The sequence below is a fragment of the Phyllobates terribilis genome, unplaced genomic scaffold, assembly GCF_046119375.1.
Source record: "Phyllobates terribilis strain yellow unplaced genomic scaffold, ASM4611937v1 Scaffold_3__8_contigs__length_932513732, whole genome shotgun sequence".
Classification (NCBI taxonomy): domain Eukaryota; kingdom Metazoa; phylum Chordata; class Amphibia; order Anura; family Dendrobatidae; genus Phyllobates; species Phyllobates terribilis.
The window spans coordinates 647,830,439-647,841,215 of record NW_027362763.1 but is presented as its reverse complement, the minus strand read 5'-3'; the positions used below and the strand labels follow the sequence as shown (position 1 = coordinate 647,841,215).

General features: G+C 53.5%; 1 protein-coding gene across 9 annotated transcripts in view; it reads left to right on the top strand.

Moving 5' to 3' along the window:
• The first annotated feature begins 662 nt into the window (after nucleotides 1–662).
• Nucleotides 663–10,777, top strand: part of LOC141257273 (phosphofurin acidic cluster sorting protein 2-like) — a 552,835-nt gene continuing 542,720 nt past the window's right edge. For 6 of the 9 annotated variants that reach the window (XM_073671642.1, XM_073671643.1, XM_073671648.1 and 3 more), the window contains exon 1: nucleotides 663–744. The gene's annotated coding sequence lies outside the window, so the exon portion shown is untranslated. The remainder of the gene's footprint in view (nucleotides 745–10,777) is intronic. The other 3 variants (XM_073671645.1, XM_073671646.1, XM_073671644.1) reach the window with 2 other exon arrangements.

The following is a 10,777-nucleotide window of genomic DNA, read 5'->3' as shown; positions in this document are numbered from 1 at the left end:
GGGATGTATAATGTACTGTGCCCCTGTACTGGGATGTATAATGTACTGTGCTCCTGTACTGGGATGTATAATGTACTGTGCTCCTGTACTGGGATGTATAATGTACTGTGCTCCTGTACTGGGATGTATAATGTACTGTGCCCCTCTACTGGGATGTATAATGTACTGTGCCCCTGTACTGGGATGTATAATGCACTGTGCCCCTGTACTGGGATGTATAATGTACTGTGCCCCTGTACTGGGATGTATAATGCACTGTGCCCCTGTACTGGGATGTATAATGTACTGTGCCCCTGTACTGGGATGTATAATGCACTGTGCCCCTGTACTGGGATGTATAATGTACTGTGCTCCTGTACTGGGATGTATAATGTACTGTGCCCCTCTACTGGGATGTATAATGTACTGTGCTCCTGTACTGGGAAGTATAATGTACTGTGCTCCTGTACTGGGATGTATAATGCACTGTGCCCCTGTACTGGGATGTATAATGTACTGTGCTCCTGTACTGGGATGTATAATGTACTGTGCTCCTGTACTGGGATGTATAATGCACTGTGCTCCTGTACTGGGATGTATAATGTACTGTGCTCCTGTACTGGGATGTATAATGCACTGTGCTCCTGTACTGGGATGTATACGTTACAGGCATACATAGTGTTAATATAGACTCCGCCTTCTGATCTCTCCCTGATCACATGATGATGGTGTCATATAATCACAGCCAGAATCCAGCATCAACCGGTGAGAGATCCCTATCCTGCCTGTGACAACATCTGTGTCCCCCTCTTATACGTGCACCCAGCATCTGTGCCCCCCTTATCTGTGAACCATGTATCTGTGCCCCCCTTATACTTTCATCTGATATCTGTGCCCCCCTCTTTTTACGTGCACCCGGTATCTGTGCCCCCCTTATACGTGCACCCGGTATCTGTGCCCCCCTTATACGTGCACCCGGTATCTGTGTCCCCCTCTTATACGTGCACCTGATATCTGTGCCCCCCCCCTTATACGTGCACCTGGTATCTGTGCCCCCCTTATATGTGCACCTGGTATCTGTGCCCCCCACTTATATGTGCACCTGGTATCTGTGCCCCCCTCTTATATGTGCCCCTGGTAGCTGTGCCCCCCTCTTATACGTGCACCTGGTAGCTGTGTCCTCCTCTCATACGTGCACCCGGTATCTGTGTCCTCCTATACATTTACCTGGTATCTGTGTCCTCCACTCATACATGCACCCGGTATCTGTGTCCCCCATCATACGTGCATTTTGTATCTGTGTCCTCCTCTTATACGTGCACCTGATATCTGTGCCCCCCCCTCATACGTGCACATATTATTTGTGCCCCCCCCTCACCTGTGCACTCGGTATCTGTGCCTCCCCCTCATACGTGCGCCCGGTATCTGTGTCCCCCCCTCATACATGCACCCGGTATCTGTGTCCCCCCCTCATACATGCACCCGGTATCTGTGTACCCCCCTCATACGTGCGCCCGGTATCTGTGTCCCCCCCCATACGTGCACCTGGTATCTGTGCCCCCCATCATACGTGCACCTGGTATCTGTGCCCCCCATCATACGTGCACCCGGTATCTGTGCCGCCCCATCATACGTGCACCCAGTGTCTGTGCCCCCCCATCATACGTGCACCCAGTGTCTGTGCCCCCCTCTTATGCGTGCACCGTGTATCTGTGCCCCCCCCCTCATACGTGCGCCCGGTATCTGTGCCCCCCACTCATACGTGCACCCGGTATCTGTGCCCCCCCTCATACGTGCACCCTGTATCTGTGTCTCCCCCTTTTACGTGCACCCGGTATCTGTGCTCCCCCCTCTTACGTGCACCCGGTATCTGTGCTCCCCCCTCTTACGTGCACCCGGTATCTGTGCCCCCTTCTACATGCTGTATACGGTATTGTCACGGGTGTGTCGCCACGAAGATCGTCACGATTACACAGCCTGACTTCTCGCAGCTGACTTTTTGGTGCTTTGTGTTTTCGGCAGTGAGGGAGTTAATTCTCTCTCTCTCTGGGCTAGCTGAGGTCCAGCCTCGCCCAGCTGCAATCAATGCTGCTGTAGTGAGTCTCCTTCATATGCCTGCTGGTCTGTTTGGGAAGTGTCGGTGAAAGCTTTTCACACAGACTTACAGAGCGTATTGTGGTACTTGGAGTTTCTGAGATAAGTGTATTTGGAGTGGTTTTTCCCTTTCCTCGCTTTATCATTTATCTCCTTTCCCGTTGGAGTTCCCTCTGTTGTAGTTGTGTAGTTTTTGTATGCAAGGTGGTTTTGGTTTTTCCCTTGTACTGTCTCGTTCGTCTAAGTACTGTGTGTGGGCATATTATTACTTGTCCTCTTTTGTTGTGATCGGGGTCCTTCTCAGGACTAGATTACTTAGGTGCAGGGATCCTCAGGAGGTAGGGGTCACGCTGGCGGCCTGGACCTCTGTACCTTTAACAGTACCTCCAGGTTGAGGGATTAGTCAGGGCCCCAGTTTAGGGTCAGCTTAGGCCCCCTACCTCCAGTATACAGAGACAGCGTGACAGGTATATCCTGTGATCACCCTCGTTGCTGATTCATTGTTGCAGGCTGCGGCCTCTTTTCCTGGCGTTCTTCAGGCCGTCTCTGCCCAGCGCTGCTTATGCTTCATGCAACAATCCACAATAGTTTTCTTCGTCTGCTCTGCATAGGCGGAAACTAAGATGACAGAGTAAAACTTGATGAATAAAGGCTGCAGTGATTGGGCGCAGGACACATCTGTAATATCCGCTGGGACCTGTGATTTATCATTTTACAATCTTTTAGGGTTAGAGGTAGAAGTGGGGACCGGAGCAGCGTGAACGCATCCGGACTGAATAATCCTGACACAATAAGGGCCAGTGTGGGGGTCAGGGGTCAGATGTGGAGGCCAGGGGCTGTGGTGACCCCTGCTACCCTACTGCCGGACCCCTGTGTAATTTCTGCGTGTGCCCCCGGCTGTGCCTCTGTACCCCGGAGCGTCCCCTCGGGGGGCTTCTCTCCTCGCTCTATACAAGCCAGATTTTCCTCCTCCTCGGATTATGGATGGAGGCTGCTGCATTAGTGAGGTCAGCGAGGAGGCGAAGCGGCTTACTGTAGGTAAGAGTGCGGGGGGGGGGGCCGCCATGGGCGTTCAGTAGAGGGGTCTCCACCAGTCTACGGAGCAGCAGATCTGTCAGTGGTGTGGAGGCCGCAGCCTCAGGGGTTGTCACCAGACTTGTATCTGGTCTCCATCCATAGGTGTCACCTGTACCCAGCTCTCATACAGGAGGTCTTGAGTGTGTGTGTGCATATCTGTGTGTGTATATATATATATATATATATATATATATATATATATATATATATATATATATATATATATATATATATACACACACACCTCCACATGGCAGAGCAGACACCATACACAGCTCGCCGCTTCTCTCTTTCGCTCCTTACAATCTGCAGCGTTTCCTATTGCAATAAAGTGAAAGCGACTGTTTAAAGCGCGTGATATAGTGTTGGTGCATTGTCAGTGCGGTGTCAGTGCATTGTCGGTGCGGTGTCGATGCAGTGCGGTGTCAGTGCATTGTAAGTCTTGTGTCGGCGTGGTGCAGTGTTAGTGCATTGTCAATGCGGTGTCGGCGTGGTGCAGTGTTAGTGCATTGTCAGTGCGGTGTTGATGTGGTGCCTTGTCGATGCGGTGCCTTGTCGATGCGGTGCCTTGTCGATGCGGTGCCTTGTCAGTGCGGTGTCAGTGCATTGTCAGTCCCGTGTCGGCGTGGTGCATTGTCAGTGCAGTGTTGATATGGTGCATTGTCGGTGCGGTGCATTGTCGGTGCGGTGCCTTGTCGGTGCGGTGCCTTGTCGATGCGGTGCATTGTCAGTGCGGTGTCGGTATGGTGCATTGTCAGTGCGGTGCCTTGTCGATGCGGTGCATTGTCAGTGCGGTGTCGGTATGGTGCATTATCAGTGCGGTGCCTTGTCGGTGCGGTGTCGATGTGGTGCATTGTCAGTGCGGTGTCGATGTGGTGCATTGTCAGTGCGGTGTCGATGCAGTGCGGTGTCAGTGCATTGTAAGTCTTGTGTCGGCGTGGTGCAGTGTTAGTGCATTGTCAATGCGGTGTCGGCGTGGTGCGGTGTTGATGTGGTGCATTGTCGGTGCGGTGCATTGTCAGTGCGGTGTCGGCGTGGTGCAGTGTTAGTGCATTGTCAATGCGGTGTCGATGTGGTGCCTTGTCAGTGCGGTGCCTTGTCAGTGCGGTGTCGATGCAGTGCGGTGTCAGTGCATTGTAAGTCTGGTGTCGGCGTGGTGCAGTGTTAGTGCATTGTCAGTGCGGTGTTGATGTGGTGCCTTGTCGGTGCGGTGCCTTGTCGATGCGGTGCATTGTCGGTGCGGTGTCGGTATGGTGCATTATCGGTATGGTGCCTTGTCAGTGCGGTGTCGATGCGGTGCCTTGTCAGTGCGGTGTCGATGTGGTGTCTTGTCGATGTGGTTCATTGTCAGTGCGGTGTCGGTGCGGTGCCTTGTCGGTGCGGTGCCTTGTCGGTGTGGTGCCTTGTCGATGTGGTTCATTGTCAGTGTGGTGTCGGTGTGGTGCATTGTCGGTGTGGTGCATTGTCGGTGTGGTGCATTGTCGGTGCGGTGCATTGTCAGTGCGGTGTCGGCGTGGTGCAGTGTTAGTGCATTGTCAATGCGGTGTCGATGTGGTGCCTTGTCAGTGCGGTGCCTTGTCAGTGCGGTGTCGATGCAGTGCGGTGTCAGTGCATTGTAAGTCTGGTGTCGGCGTGGTGCAGTGTTAGTGCATTGTCAGTGCGGTGTTGATGTGGTGCCTTGTCGGTGCGGTGCCTTGTCGATGCGGTGCATTGTCGGTGCGGTGTCGGTATGGTGCATTATCGGTATGGTGCCTTGTCAGTGCGGTGTCGATGCGGTGCCTTGTCAGTGCGGTGTCGATGTGGTGTCTTGTCGATGTGGTTCATTGTCAGTGCGGTGTCGGTGCGGTGCCTTGTCGGTGCGGTGCCTTGTCGGTGTGGTGCCTTGTCGATGTGGTTCATTGTCAGTGTGGTGTCGGTGTGGTGCATTGTCGGTGTGGTGCATTGTCGGTGCGGTGCATTGTCGGTGCGGTGCATTGTCGGTGCGGTGCATTGTCAGTGCGGTGCCTTGTCAGTTCGGTGTCGGTGCGGTGCCTTGTCGGTGTGGTGCAGTGTTTGTGCATTGTCGGTGCGGTGCCTTGTCGATGTGGTGCATTGTCGGTGCCTTGTCAGTGTGGTGCATTGTCTGCACGGTGTCGGTGCGGTGCATTGTCGGTGCGGTGCATTGTCAATGCGGTGTTGGCGTGGTGCAGTGTTAGTGCATTGTCAATGCGGTGTCGATGTGGTGCATTGTCGGTGCGGTGCATTGTCAGTGCGGTGTCGGCGTGGTGCAGTGTTAGTGCATTGTCAATGCGGTGTCGATGCGGTGCCTTGTCAGTGCGGTGTCGATGCAGTGCGGTGTCAGTGCATTGTAAGTCTGGTGTCGGCGTGGTGCAGTGTTAGTGCATTGTCAATGCGGTGTCGGCGTGGTGCAGTGTTAGTGCATTGTCAGTGCGGTGTCGATGCGGTGCATTGTCAGTGCCTTGTCGATGCGGTGCATTGTCAGTGCCTTGTCGATGCGGTGCCTTGTCAGTGCGGTGTCGGTATGGTGCCTTGTCAGTGCGGTGTCGATGCGGTGCATTGTCAGTGCGGTGCCGATGCGATGAATTGTCAGTGCGGTGCAGTGTTAGTGCAGTGTTAGTGCATTGTCAATGTGGTGCATTGTCAGTGTGGTGTCGGTGCGGTGCCTTGTCGGTACGGTGCCTTGTCAGTGCGGTGTCGATGCGGTGCATTGTCAGTGCGGTGTCGGTGCGCTGCCTTGTCAGTGCATTGTCGGTGTGGTGCCTTGTCGTTGTGGTTCATTGTCGGTGTGGTGCATTGTCAGTGCTGTGTCGGTGCGGCGACTTGTCAGTGCGGTGTCGATGCAGTGCATTGTCAGTGCGGTGTCAGTGCATTGTCAGTTCGGTGTGGTGCAGTGTTAGTGCTTTGTCAGTGCGGTGCCTTGTCGATGTGTTGCGTTGTCGGTGCACTGTTAGTGCTTTGTCAGTGCGGTGTCGATGTGGTGCATTGTCGGTGCACTGTCATGCGGTGCCTTGTCAGTGTGGTTCATTGTCAGTGCGGTGTCGGTGCGGTGCCTTGTCGGTGCGGTGCCTTGTCGGTGCGGTGCCTTGTCGGTGCGGTGCCTTGTCAGTGCGGTCCATTGTCAGTGCGGTGTCGATGCGGTGACTTGTCAGTGCGGTGTCGGTGCCTTGTCAGTGCATTTTCAGTTCGGTGTCGGTGCGGTGCCTTGTCGGTGTGTTGCATTGTCGATGTGTTGCATTGTCGGTGCAGTGTTAGTGCATTGTCGGTGCACTGTCATGCGGTGCCTTGTCAGTGTGGTGCATTGTCGGTGCGGTGTCGGTGCATTGTCAGTGTGGTGTCGGTGCGGTGCATTGTCGGCGTGGTGCAGTGTTAGTGCATTGTCAATGCAGTGTCGTTGTGGTTCATTGTCGGTGTGGTGCATTGTCAGTGCTGTGTCGGTGCGGCGACTTGTCAGTGCGGTGTCGGTGCGGTGCATTGTCGGTGCGGTGCCTTGTCAGTGCGGTGTCGATGCAGTGCATTGTCAGTGCGGTGTCAGTGCATTGTCAGTTCGGTGTCGGTGCGGTGCCTTGTCGGTGTGGTGCAGTGTTAGTGCTTTGTCAGTGCGGTGCCTTGTCGATGTGTTGCGTTGTCGGTGCACTGTTAGTGCTTTGTCAGTGCGGTGTCGATGTGGTGCATTGTCGGTGCACTGTCATGCGGTGCCTTGTCAGTGTGGTTCATTGTCAGTGCGGTGCCTTGTCGGTGCGGTGCCTTGTCAGTGCGGTGCCTTGTCAGTGCGGTGTCGGCGCGGTGCATTGTCAGTGCGGTGTCGGTGCGGTGCCTTGTCGGTGCGGTGCCTTGTCGGTGCGGTGCCTTGTTGGTGCGGTCCATTGTCAGTGCGGTGTCGATGCGGTGACTTGTCAGTGCGGTGTCGATGCGGTGCATTGTCAGTGCGGTGCCTTGTCAGTGCATTTTCAGTTCGGTGTCGGTGCGGTGCCTTGTCGGTGTGGTGCATTGTCGATGTGTTGCATTGTCGGTGCAGTGTTAGTGCATTGTCGGTGCACTGTCATGCGGTGCCTTGTCAGTGTGGTGCATTGTCAGTGTGGTGTCGGTGCGGTGCATTGTCGGTGCGGTGTCGGCGTGGTGCAGTGTTAGTGCATTGTCAATGCAGTGTCGATGTGGTGCTTTGTCGGTGCATTGTCAGTGCGGTGTCGGTGCTATGCAGTGTCGGCGTGGTGCAGTGTTAGTGCATTGTCAATGCAGTGTCGATGTGGTGCATTGTCTGCATTGTCAGTGCGGTGTCGGTGCTATGCATTGTCGGTGCGGTGCATTGTCAGTGCGGTGTTGGCGTGGTGCAGTGTTAGTGCATTGTCAATGCGGTGTCGATGTGGTGCATTATCGGTACATTGTCAGTGCGGTGCCTTGTCGGTGTGGTACATTGTCAGTGCGGTGTCTGTGTGGTGCATTGTCAGTGCGGTGCCTTGTCAGTGCGTTGTCAGTCCGGTGTCGGTGTGGTGCAGTGTTAGTGCTTTGTCAGTGCGGTGCCTTGTCGATGTGTTGCATTGTCAGTGCGGTGTTGATGTGGTACATTGTCGGTGCATTGTCGTGCTGTGTCTGTGTGGTGCATTGTCAGTGCGGTGTCGGTGCGGTGCATTCTCTGCATTGTCATTGCGGTGTCGGTGCTATGCATTGTTGGTGCGGTGCATTGTCAGTGCGGTGTCGGCGTGGTGCAGTGTTAGTGCATTGTCAATGCGGTGTCGATGTGGTGCATTGTCAGTGCATTGTCGATGCGGTGCCTTGACGATGTGCATTGTCATTGCGGTGTCGGTGCTATGCATTGTTGGTGCGGTGCATTGTCAGTCTGGTGTCAGTGCGGTGTCGGTGTGACTTGTGATTCGGGGAGCTCAGCTCGCAGTAACTTGTATTTGCTCGTTACTTTCCTGTGCGATCCCTATTAGTGGTCCGTCCTCCATCACTGACACTGCCGTCCAGTGTGTGCAATCCTCGATCAGCGGTGTGAGCTGCAGACTGCGGTGGAGATGTGGGCGCGTGGTGTGTGTGGAAGGGACTGGATGTAGCGACAGCACGGAGATCCAGTCGCCACATGGAAGGAGTGTGCTGCTCCTGAGCCGGTGCGACGTGGGCAGGGTGGGTGCACGGAGCGGAGTGACAGACGGCGGGATCACAGGTGTATCTAGGCTTTCTGGCACCCGGGGTAAGAATTCAGTTTGGCGCCCCCACCCTGCACACGTGATTTGCATGCTTAGTCACGTGCTGACGAGCTGCACTCCCCAATTCTCTCAACCAGATCTCATACTTTGCACTGACGAGGGGCAGAACCCCGAAACACAGGGTCTGCAGATAGAGATTCTGATTTGGCTTTTATCCTAAGTCATATTGCACGACTCGTTAAAGGGTTGATTGTGACTTGTAGGATTGCTGCTTCCAATAGGTGGCGCTATAGAGTACAAGTCCTCTTTTTCTCTGAAGAGGCAATTTGCATATTTCCCAGAGAAGCATTGCGGCTTTAAAAGTCTCCTCACCGTGACCTGCTTAACATGTCGCTCTCCACAATGAGAAACGTTACCCCTTAGATACTGTAATATCCAGTGACTGAGAGAAGCAGAAGAGAAGCGACCGTGGGACGACTGCTGGATCCTGACAGTGAGGATATTACACGCTGTGAGGATCGGCTGCAGGGCTTCATTTTATAATTAAAGGGCTCGTCCAGGTTTGACATGAAAGTCTGCAGTCACTCTCTGTCACACCCTATGTGTCTTCAGGCTTCTGAATTCTCACAGCGCGTGCACTGCGCACTTTTAGGATTTTCCCTTACACAAGTATGTGATTTGTATCCTCCTGGCCACATTCCGACTAGACGTGTCCGGCCTCTCTCAATTCATTTTCATTAGGTGAGGCCATGTCTAGTCATCATGTGACCGCATGTATGCAAATCGCTGACACCAAAGAACCCTGACAGCGTGCAGAGCACACTGTGAGAATTCACAGGTCTGCAGTCCCATAGAATCACAAACTTCAACATTTAATGGTCCGAACGTAAATAAAAATATATTCACTATATTCCCTGCACAAAATACGACCCCCACGCTGTCCCTCTATGGTACATGCCCTCCGCGCTGCCCTCTCCTTACCATTCTGGACCCCCTCTCCACACTGTCCTCACACTGTGTCCCCCCTATAGGGCCCATTCTCTATACTGTGCCCCCTCACCACACTCCCCCCTCCTTGGTATCCTGTCCACTCCTGGCTATGACCTTACACTGCCCCCCCCTCCACAACCCACACTACTCAGTCTCTATTCTGTGCCCATTCACATTCCCCCCCCATACTTTCTCCTCACAGTGTAGATAGTGACCTGGGACTGGGAGAGGTAATTACTGTTCAGGAGAAGATAGTGTAGATAGTGACCTGGGACTGGAGGAGGTAGTGTAGATAGTGACCTGGGACTGGAGGAGGTAGTGTAGATAGTGACCTGGGACTGGAGGAGGTAGTGTAGATAGTGACCTGGGACTGGAGGAGGTAATTACTGTACAGGAGAAGATAGTGTAGATGGTGACCTGGGACTGGAGGAGGTAATTACTGCACAGGAGGGGAAGATAGTGTAGATGGTGACCTGGGACTGGGGGAGGTAATTACTGTACAGGAGAAGAAGATAGTGTAGATGGTGACCTGGGACTGGGGGAGGTAATTACTGTACAGGAGAAGAAGATAGTGTAGATGGTGACCTGGGACTGGGGGAGGTAATTACTGTACAGGAGAAGAAGATAGTGTAGATGGTGACCTGGGACTGGGGGAGGTAATTACTGTACAGGGGGAGAAGATGGTGTAGATGGTGACCTGGGACTGGGGGAGGTAATTACTGTACAGGGGGAGAAGATGGTGTAGATGGTGACCTGGGACTCGGGGAGGTAATTACTGTCCAGGAGGGGAAGATAGTGTAGATGGTGACCTGGGACTGGGGGAGGTAATTACTGTACAGGAGGAGAAGATAGTGTAGATAGTGACCTGGGACTGGGGGAGGTAATTACTGTACAGGAGGAGAAGATAGTGTAGATAGTGACCTGGGACTGGGGGAGGTAATTACTGTACAGGAGGAGAAGATAGTGTAGATCGTGACCTGGACTGGGGGAGGTAATTACTGTACAGGAGGAGAAGATAGTGTAGATCGTGACCTGGGACTGGGGGAGGTAATTACTGTACAGGAGGGGAAGATAGTGACCTGGAACTGGGGAAGGTAATTACTGTACAGGAGGAGAAGATAGTGTAGATAGTGACCTGGGACTGGGGGAGGTAATTACTGTACAGGGGGAGAAGATGGTGTAGATGGTGACCTGGGACTCGGGGAGGTAATTACTGTCCAGGAGGGGAAGATAGTGTAGATGGTGACCTGGGACTGGGGGAGGTAATTACTGTACAGGAGGAGAAGATAGTGTAGATCGTGACCTGGACTGGGGGAGGTAATTACTGTACAGGAGGAGAAGATAGTGTAGATCGTGACCTGGGACTGGGGGAGGTAATTACTGTACAGGAGGGGAAGATAGTGACCTGGAACTGGGGAAGGTAATTACTGTACAGGAGGAGAAGATAGTGTAGATCGTGACCTGGGACTGGGGGAGGTAATTACTGTACAGGA